General features: G+C 39.0%; 1 protein-coding gene across 12 annotated transcripts in view; it reads right to left on the reverse strand.

Moving 5' to 3' along the window:
- Positions 1-21,519, reverse strand: part of LOC122078860 (probable WRKY transcription factor 57) — a 123,034-nt gene that overhangs the window by 13,076 nt on the left and 88,439 nt on the right. Inside the window, exons 6-13 of one of the 12 annotated variants that reach the window (XR_006140205.1) lie at positions 18,525-19,810; positions 18,263-18,384; positions 17,939-18,119; positions 17,639-17,757; positions 17,438-17,552; positions 13,381-13,471; positions 1,642-2,016; positions 1,163-1,539 (exon numbers count right to left, since the gene is read on the reverse strand). The gene's annotated coding sequence lies outside the window, so the exon portion shown is untranslated. The other 11 variants (XR_006140203.1, XR_006140204.1, XR_006140206.1 and 8 more) reach the window with 11 other exon arrangements.

The following is a 21,519-nucleotide window of genomic DNA, read 5'->3' on the forward strand; positions in this document are numbered from 1 at the left end:
TTTTTTTTTTTACTACATGATTACAGTATCTCACATAAAGTATACTACCTGCACACACAAATGATATGGTTAGAAAAGGAACTATGTTTTGAACAAAAAATAAACAACACCAAGGTGAAGGCCTAGGAACCAAGCATTGGCCAGGACTAAAGGGCACTCGCCTTTCTTATGACACCGGTTCCGGCAGACTTTCTGGCATAGCTTCTTCCCCAAGGGAGTCAAGAGGATGTGTGACTGGTTCAGAGGGTATCGTAGCTTCCATTTGCAGCATACCAGAAGTTTGCCATTGCCGAGACAGAGAGGCCTTAACAACTGGGGAAGGGGGGTCTACTGCCCAAGAAATGGCCAATGAGATATTTGCTCCATTTTGCAATTTCAGAATCAAGCATTCCATCAAGGCAGTAGCCCAAAAGGGAATCATTGAGGAGGGTGGGTTTGATGAACAAAAAAGGTAGGCCAACACAGGAAGGGTGCGTGCTAGAAGTGACCAAAGATTTCCAAGAATTCTGAGGGGTATAAACAGGGGAGGATAGAGGAGGACCCAAGAAGGAGGAAGGGGAAGGAGGAGGGGTAGAAAAGGAGGGTACAGCAGCAGGAGAGGAGAGGCCAGAGGAGGAGGGAGGGGGAAAGTAGGACGATCCGACGGCGGGAACCACCGAAGGGGAAGGGACATGGGAGGCTCAGGGCGGAGGGAGGGAGAGATCTTCTTTCAAGGAAACAAATACGTGTATCTCAACTTAAGTATACTACCTGCACACACAAATGATATGATTAGAAAAGACACCTATCTTTAAAAAAATTATAAATAAAATATACCAATGCAACCGCCTAGGCACCAAAGCACCATCCAGGACAATAAGGCACTCACCTCATGACAATGACAAGTCGACCAACTGCCCAAATGCCTTAGCGACACCTTGATGACTAAGATTTATAAAAATACAGATATCATGTGCTCATTTACTGCTAATTTCTTAATTATCAATGACCAAAGAAAACAAAGTTCACATAGAAAACATTAATACTAAACCCACTTGAAAATTGGAACCCAGCAATCTGTTTACTAAATCACCTTTGTATATCTAATATTTCATGCGAACCCATGAGCCCACGGAAGTTGCACTGGTTTGCTTCTAGTGAGGATTAAATGAGAATATTTCTTTATTGGAATGCATGACAATCTACTAGAATAAATAATACTGAGATCTTTACATGCCTGAAGTGTAAATATTGTCAATCCTATATTAGTCTCCTATACGGTAACACTGCTAATAATAATAACAGTAATAAACAACTTTCTAATTAACTCAATAATAGCTAGAATTTATAAAGACACTATAGCATATCGATAAACTTTTTAGCAGCAGACTAATAGGCAATGGAAGATACCTCAATTACATCAAATTCCCTACAAGCTTCAACTATAACTTTTTGTATCCTCAAATTAAAAATCGGAAATAGTTTGCAGATTGGTTCCGAGAGATTCAAGTCAACATACTTTTGCACGAGGCAGAAGACTGAATACCACTCACGTCTACCCTGCAACCAGCAGATTTTCAAGAAAAAAAAACAGTGAAATAGGTAATACAAATATTTCTTCAGTTGATGTCCAAAAGATGACCAAATGATCAGACATCGTACCACACACTTGACTCTCCAATTGGTTGGATCCTCATTTGAACTTGGAAGGCATAGGCCCATTTCCTACAAGAGAACTTTTAGCCTCATAATCGTCTTCAAAATACACAACATGCTGTGAACTAGGCCTGTAACATTCTTCCAACAGTTCCGTAAGATCTTCATCACTTAGCTCCTCATCTTTGGGAATGAAAGGAAGGCGATGGGATTTTCCAGCTTTATTCTTGTGCTCTAGCTCTTTGTCAGTCTTATCGCAAATATCAGTCACAATTGAAAAACAGTGGATTTGATAAATCCACATGTTGGACACTGAATTTTAGCCACAAGAAGCAACAAACCATTGGATCATCTTCCAACATGAAAATAGCTTTCCTGTCCCTGAAACAAACTATGATGCTCCTCAGAAAACTAGGCTAAGATTATGCCAGTGTATCCTCATAAGTCCAATTTAATTACAAGCATTAGAGATGTACCAACTAGATTGCCATTACAGATCTGGTAGTGAGGTAAGAGGAAACTAAAAGAAGAAAATGAAACGAAACAAACATAACTCCTTTCAATTTTCAACTAACAAGTTTCAAGCAATGCATAAAATATCCTATGTTCTCATATAGAAAACACTTAATACAAAGAGGGAGAGAGAGAGAGAGGGCTCAGTAGAACTGAACTACTTTGTAGAAGCTTCAGATATGTTTACCCATGAGAAAACTTGTATCCTAAAAACCAATCAATCGACCATCAAACATAAATTAAGGCAAACCAATCATTACCAAAGACTACTAAAGAGCTGATGCAAAGCTTGGAAAGTGAATAGCACAGTAAAAAGGTAAAAACAACATAGTAAAAAATGGAACTTCTCATCACTAAACATAAACTAAAAAAAAAAACCAATATAAAGGAAAAAATAAATAGAACTAGAAATCATAATAAATAAAATAGAAACACTAGCTAATACTAAGACCTACTGCCAATGAGATTAACTGTGGGGCCCATCAGATGGGTTCTATCAATATGATAACCCCTAAACTTGTCATCAGTTGAAAGAGCTGCCATAGAGGGTGGATGCCTGTGCCTCCTCTAGTAGACTCTAAAGCCATGGTCAGGTGGACTGATGTCCTTATCAAATCTCACCGGATTGGAAGATTTCACCACTAGTGAATAATAAGCATTTCAGGATGGAAGGTCTGGGAAAGACCTCTATTGTATTTGTAACAGTCATCCATTTGGTCTCAAGCATAACATTTGGACTACCCTGGACAAAGGGATCTACTGAATCAGATTGATGATCAACCATTTCAAGTGAAGACATCTCCTAGACTCTTTTTTATATTTTATTTACAGGAAAGAATAACTTCAGAAAATGAAAAAGATACAAGCAGTATATATATTGATGGGAGGGAAAACTGTACAAACAGGTGAGAGGGAGGAACTACAACCACCAACTTGCTGGTCCCAAAACCAACCTCACAATAAACTAATGGCAGAAACTTACCTATATGAGGACCCATTGAATTATAAACTCCTACCACACTATTTGCATAGGGAGTAAATAACAGGGAGAGGAGAGAAAATGGCTCCTCCCAATCCTTCCCATCTTGCCTTTGGCTTGTATCATTAATCTTTCTATTCTAATGCATCAACAGCAGGACGCTTTTTGCTTAAGATAAAAGATATAAAAAGAAACCTGGCATGCTTTTGGCAGAACTGAGATCTCTCCTTCAAAAAAAAAGAAAAAAGCTGGCAGTTAAGACACACATAGTGTTCGAAATGCCAAATGCTGGAAAAAAAGTGATAAGTTAATTTCATGAATTCAAGTTGAGTTGACAAGACACTAGGACACCTAATAAAGAAAGAGTTCTACATCTTTGTTTTGATCCAACCTGCTAGGGAAGCTTTCTCAATCCTTTCCTGTCTACGTGTCACAAAGTGCTGGAATATTAATGATGAAGATGATTATAACAATCCTTATCATTTCTCTTCTTTATGATTTTAAGATGCTGTGGGGACTTGAGTTAGCTATTCACTTTTCAAAGTCCCATTTCAGCTCTGTTAATCCAAGTGCATTTCTACCAAATCTATTTGGATGGCTACAGGAGACAAGCTTGACTAGTTCATCCTTGACAAGAGAAACTCGTGGGAGGCAAGCATTGTTCTCTGAATCTGGGATGTGCTGGTCCTGTTGCTGCTACTGCCTCTTAGTTGTTGACCTTTCTTAGTCACTGCGGAAACTAAATTCATCTCTCTAATCTTCATGACCTTCTGGTTGACCACCTTCTTCAGTCCAGTATCTCAATCCCAAAGTATCTGTGCATTCAATTTGTAACTCTGAACCATTCTCTATCCAACCAATTCAATTTATTTCAAGTTTGTAATGCTTATATACAGTGGGAAAAACTATATAAAACTAAAATCCTCACCCTATCAAGCTCTGGTATCTCTTGTTGAGACTTAGGTCAAACTCATTTTTAAAAGCTAGCTCGTTAAGGAGAGGGTGCCCAAGTCCTTATAAGATTTCATATCGAGCTATTCATAGCTGATGTGGGAATTGGGAATTTGGATAAAATTGCTTTGGCGTGGAACCCCAATAGAAACATCATTAGATGTACTCTCTAAACTTGCTGTTGCAGGGCTAAATGAATCAAATTACATCTCATGATGCCTAGCAGTGCTTGTGGGTTGTGCAGCAGAATGGCATACAGGGCATGTGGAGCGAGAGCTTAGCCACATATGAATTAAAAGATGGCATTCTTAGATTTATTGACTAAGCTTATAGAAGATTTCCCTGTTCAAAGATGTAAATATCACCAAATGGATTGTATGATTAATACAATAGAGAGAACCTAGAGAATGGTGTGAGTGAAGTAGCCATTTCAATAAACAAAGCAAACAGGACTAATCATACAAAAGGTTTTTTTTTTGGGGGGGTTGGGGGGGGGGATAGGAAAAGAATCTGCAATCATTTGATCAGGATAGCCACATCGATACATTCAGTAAAATTCATCCCTCTGCAAAGCTTCTAGGTTCAAATAAAATGTGAAAACTTAAGAAGTTGAAATAATATAGAAGTCCATAGCATCACCAAGCTACACATAACCACCTCATAAACTGAACAACAAAATAAGGGGAGAAACAAGGAAAGTACAAGAGAATGTGATCAAACAGAGCAGGTATAGGGCAGCAACTATTAGAGGAGATTAAACTTTAGAGTTATAAATTGGAAGAGAAATATTAGGAAACGATAACAGAATTTTAAATATTAAATCACAGATTGATACAATTAGAATAACTAAGTAGGGAGCACTAACAAAGACTGATAACACCATAACCTCCCTAAAAATAGAGATCAGGAATAGAAACCAACTATCGGAAGAACTAATACACTGAGCCAAATCTGGGATTTCAGCAGCACTCAAGTGCGCACATGCACACTCATAAGCGTCCATTGATTACACTAACTAAATCAGAATTCATCATCAACAAGAGCAATAAGGTACAACAGAGAATTAACCCTTAATGGCTTAATTATATACTATATTGACCTCTAAAACCTATTCAAACAACAACTCAGCCTTATCCCAATTAAATGGGATCGGCTACTTGGAACCTATTTCTCCAATCAGTTTATTCAAAGCCAACCAAGATTCCAAACCTAAGCTATACATGTCCTTCCTCACCACTTCTTCTATGGTTATTTTAGGCCTACCTCTAGCTCTTCTATCTCCTTCGATTTGCAATAGATCACTTCTATGTATTGGAGCATTCAAAGGAAATAACGAACAACATAAGCGGTAGATAATGTCAGCCTCATGTCAGAAAATAACAATAGTAGAAAATGAAAAACTCATTGCTACAAAACAGAAAACATCAACAACTACAAGTTATAAAATTGAAACAGTAAAAGATAGAACTTATAGCTGCAGGGCAGAAAATTCAAAAAATTCAATAAAAATAAATGATAGATAGAAATCTTTGATAAGAAAAAATCCAACTAGGAAGAAATAGCACTGGGAGGAAAACAAAGAGGTCTCCTTTTAACGTAGACAATATATAATCCAAACAGTATTGCAACAAAAAGAAGAAGAACCAGGCCCTTCAATAGGCCATAGTTTTTCAAATGAACCTCTTTGGGTTTAGGCCAGGCGAGGCCAACCTCGGTATGGATGTTATTGGTTAACAAAAAAATCCAGACTAATGGAGTCCATATTATAGTATTACCACATAGTTACTTTGTTTTCTATTTTTTTATATACTAGTTCCTTACTTTCTATTTATTATTTACTTGTTGTACAAGGACCCATTGCTAAATGTGTGGACCTTCCTTTTGGTATTTCCCATTTTTATTAGTTTCATTTGAAGGAAGTGGTGGGAGCATTGTGCAATGGATTGCTCTACCTTATAATGTAAGGGCCATAGAGCCCCCCAAAACGACTTTAATTGAATTTTTATGGAATTGGCTATTGTGCCTTTGTTGTCTTGCTGCTTGTTGTGAGAAACAGTATTGAGGTAAGAGATGCCTGGGGTTAGTGAGGGTGAGAGGCCTTGGTTATATCCTCGTCTTCTTCTCTTGTTTCTATCTCAAGTTTTTAGCAACTTTAGGCCTATGGAGGCCATCCACTTGTAGCTATGACCATAGTATGTTGTGATTTTGTATAAGGAACTACTGTTGGTGATACAGAGTGTTGCTGATGCCATTACTATTACTTCCTACACCCAGTGCTTACAAGCTACTTGCTGTATTTTCCTTCTGAATTTGTCTGTTCCGGGGCCTTCCTTCAATCTGAATTAAGGCTTCATCCAATGATCCCATCAATAACAGTAAGCTTTTTTTTTAAGAAACTACTTTCTATTTTCTGGTCTAGTCTATATCTTTATATCCAACCCTCAGTTGGCTGAGATATTTGGACGTCCATCTCCATTGACCAGATCCCATGACATCCTTGGTATTGATCTTCTCAATAGATTTTTAGTTGTTGGATATTTCTAAATCTGTTTCCAAACTTTCTATTTTATTCCAGCTATTACAACCAGTGATCCAACCCTTGGATCATTGATGTAAATGGCTTGATTTGAAGAATTAAGGAGGGCCAGCGACAACCAGCCAATTGATCCCAGTAGTCCAGCCTTGTAGAAGCCAGCTGTAGAGGCCAAACATCCCTCTACCGATTTCAGTTTGAGTGTTGTTTTGTCTTATTATGGGACTTAATCAGCAAGCAAGAGGAAATCCCAGGAAATATTCTAAAAGATTTAAAATCCTTGCTACCAATCTCAGCATAGGGATGTTATTTTGTCTTATTGTGAAGCTTGATCAGAAAGGACACAGCTGGAGGAAGAAAATTAGAAAGTCACTAAAGTTAGGATTTTATTCTCTTAGCAAGAAACTAGTTTTCAAATACGATCAGTTTCTGTTTTCCCTACTAGTTTCCTACTTTCCTTTTCGTAATAGTTTCTTATATTATTTTTTTCTATTAAGAGAAGTAATTGTTGCCTTTTGGCAAAGATTTTGATAAATGAAAATTGAACATTTTCTATGGTTGAGAGGTTGACTAAGGGGTGGGATGCCCAAAAATATCTGAAGGGTGAGAGACCTAATCCACATCATTCTTCTTCTCCCCCTTCTCATCCTTCCATCAATTTCTATTTTCCCCTTTTATTTCTTTAATTTTATATAGGTTAATTGATCTGTTCGAAGCATATCAGGAGGCTCTTTACTGACAACCAAGAGCTACTACTGGTGTTGTTCTGTTTATATCCTATGATTGGCCACTGAAGGAGAATTTCTGGGCAAAACTCAAGGACCTATATCTTCCAAACTAGTGGGAATTTGCTGTTGATATTTGGAGGACCAAACCATCTCCCCCAAGACTCCCACCCAATGGAGGTATAAGAAATATTAGAGACCTGTTGTTTGCTCTAAGAAGTATCTCTTATTTTGACCTAAATGAAGGATTCTTCTAAGTGCGAACCATACAATATTATTTGGCTCAGGCTTGAAACTAATTCAGCCCAAGCACCTCGGCTCACCATCAATATACATGCTATTCCCATGAACTGTCTAACCTCAACCCTTCGCCCCCACCCCAACTCTCACTTAGCCCAGCCCCATCTCCACATTGAACCCTCTCCACCTACCACCAACCTCACTAACCTCTTGGGTCCAAATGGGGACCCGCCCATTCCTCTCCTCTTTATTCCCTCACCTCTAATCCCATCCCTGTCACACCGATCCCTTCCATCCTCCCATTTTCCCCCTTCAGCCCCTCATGGTTCCCATTCGTGTTTACTATTGGCGTGACAATAGCTCCCTTCCCTACCCCAAGAAGAGGCCTTATGAAGTCTATTCCTTGCCCAATAATGAGAAATTTTCCCTCCAAAGTGTAGAAATTTGTAGCCATGTTCTCTATCGTGACATCTTGTTATGATTTGGTGAGCCTTTTGCTTTGAGGTTCCTCCTCCCCTGGGTTGTACACTTTCTTTTAGGTTAGGCCCAGTTTCCATGTTGTGGTCATTCTTTTTCCTTCTATTTTTAGCATGTTGTTTTCGGTTGGGGCTTGTCCCCTTCATTTTGGCTGGCCTCCCCCTTTTTAAAGACAAGGACTTGTGTTTTGCCCCCCCAAATCTTTGTAATGAATTTTTTTATTGGTCCAAAAAAGTGTTCGGTTAGTAAATCTAACTACACTTGTAAACACGTTACCTTGCCAGAATGTGAAGTTTGATAATTGTAACCTAGCTAATATCATATAGGAAAACATTCACCAAAAGCAAATAATATATGGGAAAACCTCGAGCTTTCGCAGAGGCTACAATCAATTATAATACTTGGACTTGTAAGAATTTTAGGGATTTGAAGGTTTCTCTTTTCTCTTATAAGAAGGGGAACTTTTTTTTTCTTTTAGGGGATGGGGAGTAATGTCAACCTCCTATTTCTTTGGTTCTTCTATGCAATAGAATAATTTTTTACTAATAGAAAATGGATTTCTGATTTTCAGTTCCTCTAGTATGTCACGAGTAGATAGTACGAAGTATAACACAATTAGTAATGGTTAAAGAAGATAAAACTTTTCTTCTTAGCCACAAGCTTTTAGATCAATTTGAGGATGCTAGACCTCTATAATTTTCCTCATCTTTGGGGAGACAAACAGAAGCCAAGCTGATAGGATGAAGAAATCTAGAAGCTTCAGATCCTTTATGGAGAAAGGCACACATAAGGGATTTCAAAACCTTGGTGGTGGTCCGAGGCAGCTTAAAAATACTAGACCAATAGATGTTAAAGAATTGAAGGATAAATCTGATCAATTTTAGGCGATCGGCATAAGAAAGAAGCTTGCCCTTATAGAGTTGGAGCCTCTTTCGCATGAGATCTAAAATATGAGGGTAAAGTCAAATGGCTCGAGCTAGGCAATTCCAATAGTGAAATTTGATTCCCTAGTTTTCTTTCTTTCAACTCAGATGACAGACTTCAGTTATGCAGTATTGAACTGTATTTGATTCCCCAATTTTCCTTCTTTGAACTCTCCGGTTTAACAGTGAAATTTTAGTCAGGCTTGAATTGGGGTATGCCTATTATCCCATGGCTGCCTAATTCTTATTTTAAGGTTGCCCATGGCCATTATGGGGGGCTGCTTGCTGGGAACCACAAGTCAACAGTGCTTACATATGCACTATTGAAATACAGCAAAGTGAGGTAAGTGTGGGTTTGTGAACCTATGTGGAAGGGGTAACCCACTTGGAAATGATCCCTAGGGTGTGGGATATGTTCACACCTGTAAAAGGAACCCAAGGGAAAAAAATTTAGGTGCACAGAAGTGCTAAGACACCTCGAGCTAGTGGGGAGTTCAGAAGTTGTTAGAACACCTTCATTGGCAAGTGCCTACAGCAGGCCGGTGCCCTTGTATCTGACCTACCGGTGAGTGATTTTTCAGAGGAAATGGCTTCTCTCTTTGCAACCTCTATCCCACCCACCTGTGGGATCTGTCACTTGCCAATATGTCTCTATATAACTCAACAAGGTGAGCCATTGGAGAGTGTTTGTGTGGGCTGTGAAAATAGCCTATATGTGGATCAGTACTAGTCAATTGGAACTATATAGGTCATTGTGTGGGATAGAACCTAACAATAGCTCAGTGCCTTTTTGAGTAGTTTGTGATTGCGTCTCAGTCAGGGGAATTCAACTGAATTATGAAATAGGGATTGTCCATGGATAGTATAGGCTGAAACTAATGAAAATAATTGAATTGTTGTATAACAACCTATTTTTTATTTATTTTTTGGATAATTTAAATTATTAATACCCAAAGGGGAGGAAGAATATACAAGGGAAGAGGGGAGAGGCTTTAGCCAACAAGGAAAAGCCAACCACAAGGGAACAAGAAATTTACATCAAAACAACAAAGAGAATATCTTTCTACCAAGCCAAGAACAAAGGAGTACATAAAAAAAGGGGGGGGGCATCAAGAGGGGGGGAATAGGGTTCAAGGGTAGGTTCCAAAAGGCAATGATGTGGCTGTTTCTGATGAAACTGGGGATAGGCCTAGGCTAGAGGGAGTGGATTTTGGAGGTAACATCAAAGAAGATGGCAATACAAATCTTGTCCAGGGATCGGGAATTGGATGACCATCTTCAAATGTTGCACTCCATCTAAAGGTGATTAACAGTAACAGAGAAGGCAAGCTTGCCTATGGTTTCAAAAATGGTGGATCCCCCAAAGGTCATGTCGAACCAGATCAATTCTCTATTAAGGGGGAGAATGGACCAACGAGAGGGCCAGCAATTAGAGAGGACTTTCTTCCAAACCAAAGAAGAGGAGAGGCAAGAGAAGAAAAGGTGAGAAGATTCCTCCAGATCATAAGGGCAGAGACAATAAGAGGGGTTGACAAGGATATGGCGGTAAATGAGGAAAGATGGGGAAGACAATTAGAGAGGCATCTCTAGACTGTGAAACTATGGCGAGGAATGTGGCCATTGAACCAGACAAGAATACGCCTTTGAACCGTGAAACTATGGCAAGGATATAGCAACCTAATTCAGTCAGCAAGGATACATAATGACAGGAATTCAGTGAAAAACCTTGGATTCAGGTGTCGAGGTGAGTGGGTTTTTGTGACTTTATTTATGGAGTTAATATATTTTTTTTTACATGCACATGTGTAATGGAATGACTCGCGTTTTTATTGTATATTATATTTCTAATTTGCACATGCGACTATGGTTGTGATGGATAGCAGGATTTCAAAATCTGTGGATATGGATTGTGGTTGTGACTGTGGTACTGACGATTTGGGGCATGGTGTGGCCGAGGTGAGTTCCAGTACCATGGGCCCAAGGCTCAGTAGTGTGGTTGTGACTGTGACTCTAATAGTCTAGGGCACAGTGTGGCTGAGGTGTGTTACGGTACAATGTGCCTAGAGGTTAAAGGAAGTATGGATGTATAAATACTATTGGCTGATTTATATGCATGTAGAATTACATTGGGTTAGGATCAATACGCAATGCTACAACCACTTGCCAATAGGGGGTGATGTTAATCTCATGTCGGTGCTAGGTCTGACGAGACCACTATGCTCGGGGTATGACGAACTATATCCAAAGTAGGCACAGCATGGTATAACATAGTGTACGCATGGATATCAGACAACACAGGTGACCGATGGGTTTTCTGGGACTACGACTATCAGGAATTACAATTTAGGGTTTGGCTTAGGGACCGAGGTTCTTTCCAGGATTGGCTGACTCCTGCTTGCAACTAGCTTGTATCTCTGGAGCCCGACGTACTGGGGAGGGGATACCACCTACGTTGCTTATACCACTTATACCCATACTCAAACTTAGTAATTAGAATTATTATTATAATGAAAATGGATCATATGGATGTGCACTATTGCATTATATATATATATATATTATGTCTGTAAGCATGCATTTGGCATCATGATTGGATGTGTGTGCTTGCTTGCTCACCCTCACTGGGCTAATGTATCTCACCCCATGTGGATCTCCATATTAGATGGTGGAACCGGAGCTGAAGCGGGATAGGATTTCAGCAATGGTTGTGAGGTTGTGTCAGCGACACTGTGGATGCGGACAGATGTCACTTCTTTTACTGTGGATATTTTACATTGACTGTATGATGTATTATTTATTTAATTGTGGGTTGTTCACATTTGGGCCTGTAAATTTCTATATATTATTGTAAAAAAATCACCATAAGTAATATCATATATATGATTTTATATGCGTACTCTAATTTATATTAGTGATCTTATGGCATTGTGAGCTAAGTGACTGCTTCTGTGATCCTATTAACGGTAGGCTGACTGGGTTTGGGAATCCAATGCCGCATACCTTAGCTTATAGGAGGTGGGGTGTGATAGATAGCAACAATGCTCCATGTATGCATGGTTTCATCAATGCCTTTTATTGGTCCCAAGGAGGGCTGTTACTTGCTAAAGGAAAAACACACCATCAACTCAAATAATCAGTGGTAACACAAAATAAATGCAATACAAAAATTATTGGTCGGGAAGACATACAATTGACCCTCATCTTTTGGCATGCTGCACCCCTAAAAAAAATTAGGATCATTTTAATTATCGAACAAATCACTAGGAGAAATTACGACACAATTTGAAGTAGCATACCTGTAAAAGATAAATGTATACATACATATATATATATATATATATATTTCCAACTCTAAAATTTTAAAATTACCCTTGCCGCAACCATCAAACAAATGTTGGATATAAAAATGGAAAAACTCAAAGGAAACTCCAAATTAAAAGTAAAAAAATCAGCTCACATGTAGACTAGGTGGTGGTTTAGCATAATAACATTCAGGCACACTATACTCTGGATTCCCTTGGCAGGCTCATCAGACCACAGGGAACCAAATGTTTTATTAACGTTATCCGTTTAGTTCAAATTTAGCCTAAGAGTAGCCAGATCAATTGAAAGTGCAAGGGAAGTCAGGAAGGGATCACTCAACTTTATCACAATCAATAAACCAAGCAAACCAAATCGACCAGGGACAGCATATGGCAACTGCATTCATTTCGGGCTTTGATCCATGGAAAACTGATTCATAGCCGATATTTTTTGCAGCCAAAACTATGACTCATTATGGTGTTGTCGATACTGTTGAGTAAGTTGATCATATGAGCCTATGCCAATACTGAATTTGGAGAGTTCAACAGTCTCAATCCAATTCCTGCTTGTCCACTAGCCAAAACCTATCAAGGGGACTAAAAAACCTAAAAGTTAGAGGTGAATATATACTGTCATGCACCAAATGCCATAATACATACCAGTTTCCACAAGATTTCTATCACCTTTTGAATGATAGGCCACTTGGGACGAGGGGACCCAATGATCAGAGTACCGTAAATGGATCATGTCCTGACTGTTAGCAGAAGTAATGGAAACCCCATTGCTACTGACTGAAGGAGCATATGGCTGCTTTTTCTGTGGATGATAAGATGAATATGTTCCCTAAAGCTGAATTCAGCAGACTAACCAATTAATATTTTGAAGCAAGTAAGAGACAATACAAAATTTACTGCATGTGAAGCAAGTGAGGCTAAAATAAAAGGCAAGAGAGATCTCATACTAGTGTAGTTCCAGCAAAAACCCCACACAAAATTTACTTTTTTCTAACTTATTCTTTTAGGAAAAAAAGTGCAAACCATTTCATGGAATTCTATGAATGGGTCGGGCATCTCAATCTTACACATAGAAGCCAATACTTACAGCTAGTGGGTAGTGTGGGACTGCATCATGGACATAGCACTGTCATGAAGTTGTTCTTTCTGATGCAAATCCATTGCAAAATCAGAATATACTGCACAACAATGAAAAAGCAGAACTTAAGCAAGAGAAATACGCAACCTGCAGAATATTATGTAAGAAACAACAGAAAAAGTCGGTAACATAATAGTAAAACACAAAATAGAGATCAGAAGTCACCAAAGTACCCCAGTCGAATGAAGAAACTTGTTGGAAACATTGCAGAACATAGGAAAGAGAAGAAATAAATGAGAAGATAGATTCACCACCTAGGGTTGCCACTTCCTTTATCTCAAGGGCTAAGACCGATTTACCACAATACACACACTCACATTGATCTATTTCTCAAAATATCCAAATCATTTATTATAGCCAATGGAGAGATTACACTAATGGAAACTCTCCTTTCCACTTTGCTTCTGAGTCTAGGATAGAAAATAAGATGGAATCTTTCCAGAGGATCCATTGCTATTACATATAAAAATAGAAAGTGACAATTAAAACTACTACTTAGTATGTATTTTAACTACTAAGTAACTCATTACATGGAATTAGAAACTAAATATTCAGTAAATACTAAGAGAAATTTTGCAGTTCAAAATATCCAACCAATGCAGGCTGGCTTAATGGGGCCCACACCAAGTCATTGTGAACAAAACCACGAAAATAGTCTTCTTCTTTGAACTGCATCATGAAGCCAATCGTTTAATTGTCACATTTGACTAAGAACTAACCTCCCCATTTGCATTTGTAAAAACCCAACTGAAATTGTTCCCTTAATAATTTTGACGCCTTTCTTAGTATAATAACCCTCATAGCTGCAGTGAAGAGCTGAGGAACTGGGCCAAAATGGGAAAATAATCCCAACTTATGAGAAACTATGGAAGGAAGGAACCGACCTAATAGGCACAACAGTGTTCACCATCATGCATTTCGGTCCTTGTCACCTCACACCGAATGAGCGTCTTTAACAAAAAGACAAATGAATGCGGATTCTAAACCGATTAATACAGACGAGATTTTTGTAGAATTTCCAAATCAAATTATTAATAAATTTAAAGGTTAGCCATGATGACTACGAAAAGTCCTCGAGACCAGAAAGGCCGACCCAACTTGGTCAACAATATAAGACCTCATCTATGAGGAAAGAAAGTCCGACCGAAAATCATCGCTAAGAGACCTCAATCCGAAGGAAGGAAAGACCAACCCAATCTGGTCGGCAGAAGACCTCATTTATGAGGATATAAAGACCCAAAGTGGTTAGTAAAAAAGAAGACCTATCCACGAGGAGAGAAGGGACGACCCTAATGGTCAGCAAAAGAGACCTCTTCCACGAGGAAAGGAAGGGCTGACCCCAATGGTCAGCAAAAGTCCTCATCCGTGAGGAAAGAAGGACTACCCTGACTTAATCGACAAGAGAATACCTCATCCATGAGGAAAGAAGTGCTGACCCGGCCTGGTCTGTAAGAGACCTATTCCGCAAGGAAAGGAAGTGCCATTCCCAATGATCGGCAAGATCATACCTCGTCCAGGAGGAAAGAAAGACCGACCCAACCTGGTCAGCAAGAGACCTCATCCGTGAAGGAAAGAAAGACCGACAAAACCTGATTGGCAAAAGACCTCTTTTGTGAGGAAAGAAGGACCGACTCGGCCTGATCGCCAAGAGACCCCTTTCATGAGGAAAGTAAGAGCCGACCCCAATGGTCAGCAAAAGAAGACCTCTTCTATGAGGAAAGAAGGGCAACCTGACTTGGTCTGCAAGAGAGACCTCTTCCACGAGGAAAGGAAGGTACGGCCATCAAAAAAGAGGACCTCATTTGTGATGAATAAAAGATTGACCCGACCTAGTCGGCAAGGGAAGACCTCATCTATAAGGAAAGAAAGGCTGACCCAACTAAGTCAGCAAAAGACCTCTTTTGCAAGGAATGGGCTAACCCCAATGGTCGGAAAGAGAAGACCTCATTCATGAGGAATGAAAGATCAACCGAACCTGGTCAACAAAAGACCTCATCTGTGAGAAAAGGACCAACCCAACCTGGTTGGCAAGAGACCTTATCTGTGAGAAAAGGACCGACCCAACCAAGAAGGCATGAGACCTCTTTCGCGAGGAGAGAAGGGCCGACACCAATGGTCGGTCGGAAAGAACTTTATTAACAAGGAAAGAAGGGCCGACCGGACCTGGTTGGCAAATGAATTCTTCCATAAGGAAAGGAAGGGATGACCTCAATGGTCGATAAAAGAAGACTCATCTGTGAGGAAAGGACAGACCCGACCTTATCGGCAGGAGAAGACCTCATCCATGAGGAAAGAAGGGCTAACCCAACATATTCGGCAAATGACCTCTTCTGCAAGGAAAAGAAGGGCCTACCCTAATTGGTCGGCAAGAGAAGACCACATCCATAAGGAAAGAAAGACCAACCCAACCTAGTCGACAAAAGACCTCATCTATGAGGAAATAAAGACCTACCTAACCTGGTCAGCAAGAGACCTCTTTCGCTAGGAGAGAAGGGCTGACCTTAGTGGTTGGTAAGACAAAACCTCATTCGCGAGGAAAGAACGGTTCACCCGACCTTATCGGCAAGAGACATCTTCCATAAGGAAAGGAAGACCAAACTTCAATGATCTACAAGAGCAAACCTTATCCATGAGGAAAGGAAGACCGACCCAACTTGGTCGGAAAGAAACATCCTATGTGAGGAAAGAAGGAACGACCAGACCTGGTCGACAAAAGACCTCTTTCACCAAGAAAGTAAGAGCCGACCCCAAATGATCGAAAAAAGGAGACCTCTATGAGGAAAGAAGGGCCGACTTGACCTAGTCGGCAAGAAAAAAAAGATCTCTTCCGCAAGGAAAGAAGGATCGACCCCAAAAGAAGAAAAAAAAAGAGAATCAATGAGAGCAAATTCTGACCAATAAAAAATTGTACCCGTGTGAGAGTGAGCCTCAAAAGCAAGCCTATTTGCAACTGCATTCCCCTCCCTGTAGGCATGCTGAATCTTCATGGCAGGAGATAGAAGAAGCTGACATTGATTGATAATCTAGGATATAGCCCAAGGAGTGCTGATATGAGAGAGCATAAGTTGAACAAGCATCTTAGAATCACTTTCAATGAAATTAGGAGAGATGTTACAAACTAATAATTGAGTAAAAAAGATGAGCATAAAGATGGTTAATCATCTAATGAATAAGTGAACACACACACACACACTTACAAAAGGTTGGAGAAAAATTTTTAAGTATATTTACACTCCTTTAAACACACTTTTTTTTTTTTGGTGAACAAATAATACAACTACGCAAAAGGGAAGAATATAAAAGGGGAAGGAGGGGTGGAAAGGCTCACAACAAACCAGTTAATCAAACAACATGCAAGCAAAAGAGGGCTACAACAAAGCTAAGAGAAATTAAAGCAACCTACGAAGACTGCATTGAACAAAAAGACACTTCAATTTAAGTACGATTATCAAGTTCAAATTAGTAGCATAACTAAGCTAAAGAAAATTATAAAAATGCATATGTGGAAAAATAGTAAATTAAAAAGCATACTAAACAACAAATTCTTTGGAGCATCAGCCAACCACAACCTAAAAACAACCTCTATTTCAGATATTAACCTGGCAAATAAGAAACACTGCATATCTCCAAGTACATGCTCTACAAAATCTTATGCTAACAAGAAGAGAGGTCTTACTGAACATTAGAGATGTCATTTAGATAGTGATTTTGGAAATTAAAAGAAGGTGTCAACTTCTGAATACACCTATAGAGATGTCATTTAGACAGTGCCTTTATTTAAAGACTTATGAAGTTCTAACATACCTATTGATAGGAATATAAAAGAATTCCATCACGGCATTCACTAACTGCAATCCTTGTAAATTGGGTGGTTAAACATGTTAATTATGGTTATGGTGGTTCAGATAGGGTAGTGGATGGCACTGAAAAAATTCTCCACAACATAATTAGAACTGAAGGCAGTTCAGATTTAAAAGGATATGGGAAACACAAATCATAATTCCACCTTTCTCTTCCTCAACCTGTCCTTTGAACAATGTGGTAAGGGGTCTTCCCCCAACACCAACAACAACAATGTCAGCATCTAGTACCCTCCCATCCTTCAATTTCACAGCCTTCACCTAAACAAAGACGCAATTTGACCATAAGAGACACTTTCGGACTAATGTGGATTAACATTTTTTGTCACATCTGACTAAGAACTTACCTCCCCATTTGCATTAGTATAAAACCCAACTGCAACTGTTCCCTTAATAATTTTGACACCTTTCTTGGCATAATAACCCTCATAGAAAGCAGTTATAGCAGTAGTGAAGAGCCGAGGCACTGCAAGTACATATTGCATGAAATAAGTTACCAATTCTAAGAGCCCTTTCATGGATCCCAACAAAAGTATGCAGAAGTATTTCGCTTTCAGCTTCAGATAATTTTTGAATTTCCATATTAGTCTCAATCTAAATCATAGAATACTAGAATTCCATAAGAGAAGATAAAATGGCAGTCTTACTACACCATAGTAACATCAAAATTGTTAATCTTCATTTCAGCATTAAGCTCTAGACCAATGTATCCCCCTCCAACAAGCTCAATCTTTCCTTCCTTCTTTGCCTTAATTGCTTCTATAAGCTTGTTAGTATCATCAATTTCTTACATCGAAGTGAAACACTAAAGTCAGACAACCTAAAGACCTACAAAAGAGAAGGCATGAAACAAAATAAACAAAAAAATCAAGTCTGGTTGGCAGTAAGAAGTATTTGTTTTCATATAATATACAACTTGAAAAATAAAAAGAGGAAATACAACCACGATTTATCAGATAGTTGGTACATACTATAGAGCCAATTGCAATTATCAAAACGTCATACTTATAGGTTGCTCCAAATGCACTAGTAAGAGTCTTGGAAGCTATAACTTCTTTCACTATTTCAGTGTTAAGGATCAACTCTATGACTGCTGCAAGTTGTAATAACAGATAAGCATAAATCACGAAACTGTACTACCAAAAATCTTTCAAATATTCATGTGAATAATTAAATACATCCAAGAGCTAACCTATAACATTTCAAAAAATATGGTAGGAAAGCAGGCATCACCTTTCTCAATGTACAAAAGCAACTGCAGGAAATCAAGTCTCCAACTTATAAGGGAATGCATGTTTTCTGGGGCACGCTCACAAATTTTCCAATCACTCCATCCATCTGCCTTGTAATTCCCATAAAGAAATTTATGCTAACAATATTTAATTAACAGATTTCACATCATTCTTACAAAGATAACACCTGTAAGGGGCTGCCACCACTTACTCCTCAAACAATCAATATTCTATCTCAACCATAGAAATCAAGTAATCATTAATCATAAAAATGGGACAACCACCAACCAGAATACATAGATAGGAATACAGTCATTCTCAACCATAGAAATCAAGTAATCATTAATCATAAAAATGGGACAACCACCAACCAGAATACATAGATAGGAATACAGTCATTCTCAACCATAGAAATCAAGTAATCATTAATCATGTCAAGGAGGATGGTAGCCTGCAGCAATGTCACCGCCCATCACCATGGGAGGTTCGAGATAGGGTTGAACCATGTTCTTAAGGATGAACACCGAACAAGTGAACAACAAAACAATGTATTGGGTACTTTTGGGTTATAATTAATTCTCTATTCTTTTTTTTTTTTTTTTTACTACATGATTACATGCATCTCACATAAAGTATGCTACCTGCACACACAAATGATGCGGTTAGAAAAGGCACTATGTTTTGAACAAAAAGTGAACAAGACCAAGGTGACAACCTAGGAACCAAGCATAGGCCATGACAAAACGGCACTCGCCTCTAATATGTCATAGGTCCCAGAAAACTTTCTGACGCTGCTTTCTTCCCTGAGGGGGTCAAGAGGATGTTGGACTGATTCAAAGGGTATCATAGCTTCCATTTGCAGCATACCAGAAGTTCTCCATTTCCGAGAAGAGAGGCCTTAACAATTGGGAAAGGGGGTCCACTGCCCAGGAAATTCCCAATGAGACATTTGCTCCATTTTGTAATTTCAGAATCAAGCATTCCATCAGGGCAGTAGCCCAAAAGGGAATCATTGAGGAGGGTGGGTTTGATGAACGACAAAGGTAGGCCAACACAGGAAGGGTGAGTGCTAGGAGTGGCCACAGATTTCCAAGAATTCTGGGGGGTATAAGCAAGGGAGGATAGAGGAGGACCCAAGAAGGAGGAAGGGGAAAGAGGAGGCGTAGAACAAGAGGAGGGAGGGGGACAGTAGGAGGATTTGGCGGCGGGAACTGCCGAATTGGAGGGAGGAGGGAGAGATCTTCTTTTAAGGAAACAAATATGTATATCTCAACTTAAATCGACCACCTGCACACACAAATGATACGATTAGAAAAGACACCTATCTTTAAAAAAAAAAAAAAAAATACACCAATGCGACCGCCTAGGCACCAAGGCGTCGACTAGGACAATAAGGCACTCAGCTCATGACAATGATAAGTCGACCAACTGCCCAAACGCCTAAGTGACGCCTTGACAACTAAGAATTATAAAAATTCAGATATCATGTGCTCATTTACTGCTAATATCTTAATTATCAACAACCAACGGAAACAAAGTTCACAAAAAAAAACATTAATTCTAAACCTATTTGAAAATTGGAACCCAACAATCTGTTTACTAAATCACCTTTGTATATCCAATATTTCATGTGAACCTATAAGCCCACAGAAGCTGCACTGGTTTCCTTCTAGTGAGGATTAACTGAGGATCGTTATTTATTGGTATGCGTGACAATCTACTAGAATGAATAATATTGAGATCTTTACATGCGTGAAGGGTAAATATTGTCAATCCTATATTCTCCTATATAGTAACAAGGAAAGTACAAGAGAATGCGATTAAACAGTGCAGGTATAGGGCGGCAACTATTAGAGGAGAGTTATCAAGCAGAAGAGAAATATTAGGAAACTATAACAGAGTTTTAAATATTAAATCGCAGATTGATATAATTAGAATGAGTAAGTAGGAAGCACTAACAAAGACTGATAAGACCAGAACCTCCCTAACAATAGAGATCAGGAACAAAAACCAACTATCAGAAGAACTAATACACCGAGCCAAATCTGGGATTTCAGCAGCACTCAAGTGCGCACATGCACACTCACAAGCATCCATTGATTTCACTAACTAAATCAGAATTCATTATCAACAAGAACAATAAGGTACAGTAGAGAACTAAACCTTAATGGCTTAATTATATACTATACTGACCTCTAAAACCTATTCAAAAGATGACTTAAATTAAAAATCAAAATGCTATTAGAAAAACCAACTGTTAGACCTCTATTGGACTCCTTTTTTGTTGGACTGGCTGGCTCGCCAATTTCTTTGTCAGCACTTTCCTAGGTCAAAGCATTTATTCGTAACTGTGAAAGGGCCTTCTGACTGGATATGGAAGATCTTTGCTGGAATGGAAAGTGCCCTACACATATATTATGGTGATTCTTCTTACCGTGGTGGTAAGGCTGAGGAGTGAGGATAACGACATCGTTGTCTTAGATCATATTGAGTCTTCTGATCACGGGCCAAGCCCTCTTTTTAGAGGAAGTGAGTCACAAAATTCTTTTGTCGCTTCTTTCCTTTTGGCATTGGATCGTACAGAATGTCCCCCCTTAATTGTAGTTTCAAGTTCAATACCGCACTGCCACCTTTCTTGAGGGAAGATGGCTCCTTTATAAGCATAAGGGGGAATATACCACCCTCGAACTGTTTGATGCTCTTCTAGGTTATCTTCCTGCATAACTGGCTCTAATATTTAATTGTTTTGTCATAACCTTCTTGAAAAAAAAGTTAAGGGTGTTCTATCATACTTATACGTAAATAAAACAACAAATGTTTATACAACTATACCCTAGTTGGCCTACTCCACCAAAGTATTTCAACCCAAGGTATTTGATCCATCTCTTTTACGTGTTATCTAGCTATGCAGGCCTAATGCTGAACCATCATCAGTTCTCCGGATGCAAGAATTCCTAAATCATATTTTAGTTGTTTTCATTTGGAAATGGATGCGC

Source organism: Macadamia integrifolia, chromosome 5, assembly GCF_013358625.1.
Source record: "Macadamia integrifolia cultivar HAES 741 chromosome 5, SCU_Mint_v3, whole genome shotgun sequence".
NCBI lineage: Eukaryota > Viridiplantae > Streptophyta > Magnoliopsida > Proteales > Proteaceae > Macadamia > Macadamia integrifolia.